The following is a 7,193-nucleotide window of genomic DNA, read 5'->3' on the forward strand; positions in this document are numbered from 1 at the left end:
AATGGCCCGGGGTGTTCTCCTCATAAAATGTTCACCCAGGCCGATATCAGATTGTTTTCTATTATTTATTTGTATATTTATTTTTGAGACTGAGTCTCACTCTATTCTGGGTAGAGTGCTGTGGCGTCATCATAGCTCACAGCAACCTCAAACTCCTGAGCTAAAGTGATCCTTGTACCTCAGCCTCCCAAGTGTCTGGGACTACACGTGCCTACCACAACATCCAGCTAGTTTTTCTATTTTTTGTAGAGACAGGGTCTTGCTCTGCTCAGGCTGGTCTCCAACTCCTGAACTGAAATGTTTCTCCTATCCCGGGCTCCCAGAGTGCTAGGATTACAGGTGTGAGCCACCACACTTGCCCTGATTATTTTTTAATAGTCTTAGTGAGGAAGCCCTGGGGTATAAATGGTGTTTAATGAAAGGATCGCTGTTTTACCATGTGACATTCATTGAGCTTGCTGTACCAAGGTTCTGCCCCCAACATAGTTATCCTGTATATGATAAACCTATTTCTGTTACTTTAGGAATACATTTTTCTGAACCCTTAAAAATTTTAGAATTCTACCAAATACCCTTTAAAAACTATTGAACTTATAGACCTATGGTTTCAACAAACATATATTTCCCAACAGTGTAATAATAATGAATTTTTATAGTTCCTTATGACTTAATCAAAAGTTACTATGGTTGTTAAGGAGAATCTTAAAATTTCTTAATAACTTTAAGTTGGTTTAGTATTTAGCTGTTGGAAAAAGGGCCCTCACATTAAATTGACTTTTAACAGATTGTAAAGTCCAACTTAGAGTCTTATTAACAGTCTCTCTGAGGGAAGCAGTTGGAAAAGAGGATATTTAGCTATTAGAGCAGTTATAATTAAAATTAATATAAATGCATTTTTCACAACATTGCAATTATCTATAATGTAACATTTGCATTTTCAAATTACAAGTGCAAATAGAAACCAAATTTATATTGCAAATTCTAATTAGTTATCAGACAGGGACATAAGGTGAAAGAGTTTAAACCAAATAATCTTAAATATTAGCAAATTTAATTATCTTCTTATTCTGACCCCGTGCTAGAGGTTACTCTGAGCCATTCTAAGTCTCTTCTTCCTTCATCTTTCACTTAATCCAGCATTCGGGTCGAGATATTTTCATGCCCAAGTGCTTATTTCTTAAGTGACTAACGATGTTTCCACAGAGAATTCTAGAAATGTTCACATATGCTCAGTTAATACTTTAGTTTGTGTGAACCCTTGACTCCGGAACTTGCTTCCGTCTGTGATTCTGTGAGGAGAGTAAAACTAAGGATAAAGATGAAAGTTATTGTTCGAATAACGATTTTATACTGTCAGTGTCTGCTGCGGGTTATGTGAGCCACAAACAGGAGCGATGGAAGGGACGTCCAGCAGTCACCAGCTACCGTTCCACCTTTCTTAGGGGGACGGAAGGAGGTTTTGTTTCTTTGTCCTCCTGCAGTGAGTTGGAGCCATGATCTGTGATGGGAAGTAAAATTGTCACCTTCTAGCTGTGCCATTTAATTTCTAGCATGAAACTCTTTAGAACTCTCTTTCCTGACCAGTAAAAAAGAGACTGCAAATATGAGCCAGTGCAACTCCAAGATGGTAGCATCTACCTGAGACCTTTAAAGGCTGTGGATTAATCTCCCAACCTGTCACTCAGCCACCATGGGCTTTACATATAAAGAGAAATAACTTGTATTGTCCTAAGCGAAGGAGATTTGGAAGCCGGTTGTCAGTGCTAGCATTACCTAAGCTTTCCTGGTGAACCTATTATTTTATTTTTAATTGCTCTACTTAAAACAGCACAACAAATCTGTGAGATATTATTTACTTTTTGCAGATGAAGAGAGACATAAACTTCGAACACTCAAAGGGGCAGTCTCTGAAGGATTTTGAGCCTTTAAGGCAAACAAACGGGGGCCAGTTCCAACTCTATACCCTTTCCACTGGTCCAACTGTACTATAAAGATGATTGTAAAATATAACTGTAAACAACGGCATTCTCTTTGACAACAGAGCCATGTTGGTTTGCTGGATCACACGGGGTGCACACAAGGTGCTTCAGGAAGGCAGGGAGCAGAGCTGCGATGACTTTTAGTATTCAATTAGAGTCTAGCCAAGAGAAAACATCTGCTGCCTTCCCTGCGGCTGTCGCGGTTGGAGGTGCTCCTCCCAGGCTGATGCTGAGCCTGAGGGGAGAAGAGCAGCTGATGTGCTCAGAAGGATTTGTTTTCTCTTAGGGTAGAAAGTTACACCGGTGTAGCCCTCTGATGAGGGTGTGCAGGGGTGCAGGAGAAGGGGGAAGACTTCAGTCTGCTCGCTGCTTTACGTTGGGCAGTTTGGCATGTTGGGCAGCTGGTGAGAAAGGGAAAGATTCCCGTTTGATATTTGGTTCACGGAAAGGACCACAGTGAGCACAGTTCAGATGATATGTTAATTTCACATGCTGGACATTGTCCTTTGGAAGAGGTTAAAGAGTTAGAGAAAAAGCTTTAGAGGGGAAAGGTTTTCTTTCGATTGAGAATCGTGGTTAGCTGCATAGGACCCAAAGTCAGAACCAGAACCCTTTCCACCTGGGAGACCTTGACAAGGCTCTATAATTTCTCCTAGTCGAATGCCTTATCTCTGTAGGGAGGGAGTGCTAGAGCTCTTCAAAGAGTCTCAATGATATCATACATGGGTGTATTATACATTAACGGCATCTCTGAGCCTTGGAAAGCCATCAAATAATGTTGGCATTTGAAAGTTTTCCAAGTTCCCAAGCAACTGAGATACAGACTTCATGCTAAATTGGAATGAAATGTATTATTTCCTTTCATATTTGAATGTAAATTGAAGAACTCAACTTAGACCAGAGACTACCATTGGTGTTGATGTATTTAACTGAACCAACTCTCTGTATTGGTCAGCTTTTATTTTTAGGTGATATTGTGGTAACAAACTCTCCCGAGTGTCTGTGGATCACAACAGAAGGTTTGTTCTTGGTTCTGCTGCGAGTTGTCTGGAGGGTGTTCTAGGCTCTGCTCTATGTCTGCATTCTAGGATCTAGAATGAAAGCAGAGACACCACTCAGAACATTAGTAAGTGGCGGGTATAGAAAACTAAATAGATGGCCAATTTGTGAAATAACTTTGCTCAAATATAGCATCTGTCACTTACACAGATATTTCTTTAGCCAGAGCAAATCCAATGGTAAGCCTGGTGCCAACATGACAGAGATGTACAATCCATCCTTTAGGAAACAGCTGTTGATATTCTACATTAATACAGTTGACAGGAGTTCACACCTTGGGTGTAAATATTTATTTCCTTTTCATCCACAAGCAAAGTGCATTTCCCATTTTCCCAAGTGCAATGTCAGGCAGGGAATCAGGTTCAGAGTCTATGAGTGATTATCTTTCACCAGCTCTGGATGCAGCTTTGCTCACCTGAGGAGTTATAAACCATAATGGAAATTTCAGCAACCCATTTATATAAAGGAGCAGGGCCAGGTACCCCAGTGAACACAGCCGTTCAGAAAAAGTGTGATGTATTCAGCAGTCACTCCTCCTTGGTAACCCTGCAGGTCTTTAGCACAGATGCTGTGAGGATCCTACACAAGATGTGGAGAATACGTGGATTAGATCCCTGCTATCTGGTTCTTTCTTTTTCAATACGACTTGTGGCTTTTTTTAGAAGTAAAACTTTCTCAAAAACTTGGTCAGCTACTTTTTTGGTTTGTTTTGACATACAAGGAACTGTACGTACAATCTGATAAATATGACACCATCACCACAGCAGGGTGACAGACGGACCTGACAGTTCCTGGAGGTGCCTTGTGCTCCTATGGGTTTTGTTTGTGTACATAAACACTTAACACAGTAATACTCTGTTACCATACTGTTAGCAGATATCTGGACCTTATTGATTTATTTTTTAATATTTATTTATTTGTTTATTTGCAGTTTTTTGACAGAGGCTGGGTTTGAACCTGCCACCTCCGTTATATGGGGCCAGTGCCCTACTCCTTTGAGCCACAGGTGCCGCCCAGGCCCTTATTGATTTTAATGGTTCTCAACTTTCCTAAGTTGAGATTTTTGTTGCTACATAATTTTATGGTTGGGGGTCACCACAACATGAAGAACTGTACTAAAGGGTCACAGCATTAGGAAGATTGAGAACCACTGATTTAAAATAACTGAAACCTTCTACCTATCGTATGCAATCTTTCAATCCCCTCATCCCTGAGCCCCTGGAAACCATTACTGTTCTGTCTGATTCTATGAATTTGACTGTTTTAGATCCTTCTATAAGTGACATTGTCCAGTATTTGTCCGTCTGTGACTGGTTTATTTCACGTAACATAATGTCCTCCAAATTCATCGGTGTTGTTGTAAATGGCAGGATTTCCTTTCTTATGGCTGAATAACATTGCAAGTTTCTTATCTACTTGGTATCTTTAGTTTTATAAGCTCATGGTACCCACTCTTTATAGGAAATGTTTCTTTCTTTGGATTTAATTAAGGGCAACTTTAATAGAGCAGGTGTCCTGTGGGAGAGCCCTCCTTAACCTCTTCCTTCCAGGATATTTTGTCCAATTAAATGAATTTAATAGATACTACATCAACTAATTCAGAGGTTTTACAATACCTTTAATAGCTCCTTTTTGATTTGGTCTTGCTACTCAGTTGAGGTTTTGTGTATTTCGGGGTTTTGCATATTTTGAGGTTTTCATATTTTTTCGGTTTAATCTGTTTTTATGGATAGAAGTGAGAACTAGTTGCATTTTGTAACTCTGAAGGACAAGAATTTCTAAATTTTCTAAGCCTCTTCTAATCAATTTACAAACTAGGCAATTATTTCTTGAGATTATATATTCCTTAGTAGATTTTAAAACATATAATAAATCCCATCATAGAAATGGAATACCACCACCCAATCCTGTTTTCCCACTTCATCTAAAGCCAGAGGCTTATTAGGTGCAGCCACTGTAGGAAACAGTGGTCCGGATGTTTGGCACTGTGTGGTTTGTATTTCATCTTACTTGGCTCTAATAATAGCTGGATGAATGTGCCTTGCCTAGTTCCAGAGTCAAAGCCACAGGTTTTGGGATTTTTACTGATGCACCGTAGGTGAAATAGCCCCCTGCTATATTGGCCACTTTTCTCTATGCTAAGCACACCTCAAATAGTAACAGTGACTGCAGTAAAATATTGCTGACCTTAGATGATAACTGCGGGTTAGCTGCGGGTCGCCCGTGGCTCTGGATGCTTCTTCATTGTAACATCCAGGCTGAGATGCAGGAACATTACCTGGATCATGTTGGAAGAAAAAAATAAAAGAGTTGAATCACTCCATGAAAGCTCTTAAGATGTCTGCTTACAATCATAACAAGTCATATGGCCACAAGTGATGAAGGCACGTAGGAACCCATCTGGCTGATGGGAATAGTAACATCTCCGTGATGGCTGTCTGCTACAGCTGCTCACAGATGTGTGTCTCTGCAGTAAAGGGTTTTTTCTGAAAAAGTAATACAGTTCCATTCACTGAGTGCAGTGGTTCTCAACCTTCCTAATGCCGCGACCCTTTAATACAGTTCCTCATGTTGTGGTAACCCCCAACTATACAATTATTTTCGTTGTTACTCCATAACTGTAATTTTGCTACTGTTATGAATCATAATGTAAATATCTGATATCCAGGATGTATTTAGGCGACCCCTGGGAAAGGGTCACTCGGTCCTGACCCATAGGTTGTGAATTGCTGACCTCATGGCTCACCCATAATTTGAGGACAGAAATTGTGAGCCTCCTCTATAAAGTAGGGAATCTCTGCCTGGAATTTCTTAACATGTGAAAGAGGGACCCATGAGAGGAGCACACATGGAATGAAGTGGGCTTCTCGGAAAGAGCCAGAGCCAGAGGGCTGGGTCACGCGTGAGTGGAGACCTCTGCTACACTCGTGCCACATGGACGCTTAGCAGGGATAGTGTCTCCTCTGTCAAGAAAGAATAAAAGGTAAAGCATAAATGGTGATTCCAAATAATAACCTCCCCTGGAGTGGAGTGGAAATTCAGTCTCTACTGAAGCACACTTTCCACTGCTCCGCAGGTCCTTGTCCTGTTACTCTACTGAACCCCGCAGTCAAATCTATGGAAAACCAGTGTTTGGTGTTCCCCCTCAGTGGAGAGCCCCGAGCTCAGCTCTTGCACACTCTCGTGTTGGAGTCCCTCCGTCATCAGTATCCTTCCTCAGCGACGCTTACAGCTCCTTCATACGTTGTCCTCGGATACACAGGGAGCATCCCAGCTTGCCTCGCAGACATCTCTGAAATGAGGGCAGAATGAGACGTTAATAAATCAACCCTGAAACATGCTTCTTTATTGACTAAAAATTTATTTTGTGTTTTATTTTCCAACTTCAACTATGCCAAGCTATTTTTTTTTTTTTTCAATATGGCTGAGCTGACATTAGGCAAAAACTCCAAATATCAACATAAACCACAATATACTGCCAGGAACGTAAGAATTCTCCAAACATAAAAAGATTAGTCACCTCTTCACACTATTGTTTCAAAAGGATAAATTAAAATCCAAATCCCTTATTCAATCAAATAAAATTAAATTATGAAGTTTTTCCTTTCCAGTTTCATCATATTCTGCTCACTTGTTGTCAGGTATGTTTCGTCAGCTGCCTGGATGAAGAGAAATGTCTATCAACAGTGGCAGCGTGGGTGTGTTCCTTGTGAATGGGTCCGGTTTGCTTGTATTTATAAAATTATGTCAGTCCACTCTGAAGTCTCTCCTGGGACCCTGTTTTCCCAAGAGTTAGCTCAAGAACACATAACATATAATCAGTGCACTAATCATATTCTCATGAAAAATTCTGAAAATAAGACCATTCATCAAATTATAATACCAACATTATGCCAGTTATATGCAGGTCTGACAATTTAGTTCATGCATTTGTCCTAGAAAAAGTGCTGCATACCTAACTGTAGAATATTGCCGCAGTCACCTCCACTCCCCTGGGTCAACTATGCACTGACACCAGCACCTAGTTCACCCTTCAAAGCAATTGTGGGACTCTTTTTTTTTGGAATAGACATTAGAGCTGTTGTGGTATTAACCTTGATGTCCTGAACTTCATCAAATGTCTTCCTTTCAATTTTTTTTTTTTTTTTTTTTTTT

The sequence above is a fragment of the Otolemur garnettii genome, unplaced genomic scaffold (assembly GCF_000181295.1).
Source record: "Otolemur garnettii isolate 467f Iridium unplaced genomic scaffold, OtoGar3 scaffold00054, whole genome shotgun sequence".
Classification (NCBI taxonomy): Eukaryota; Metazoa; Chordata; class Mammalia; order Primates; family Galagidae; genus Otolemur; species Otolemur garnettii.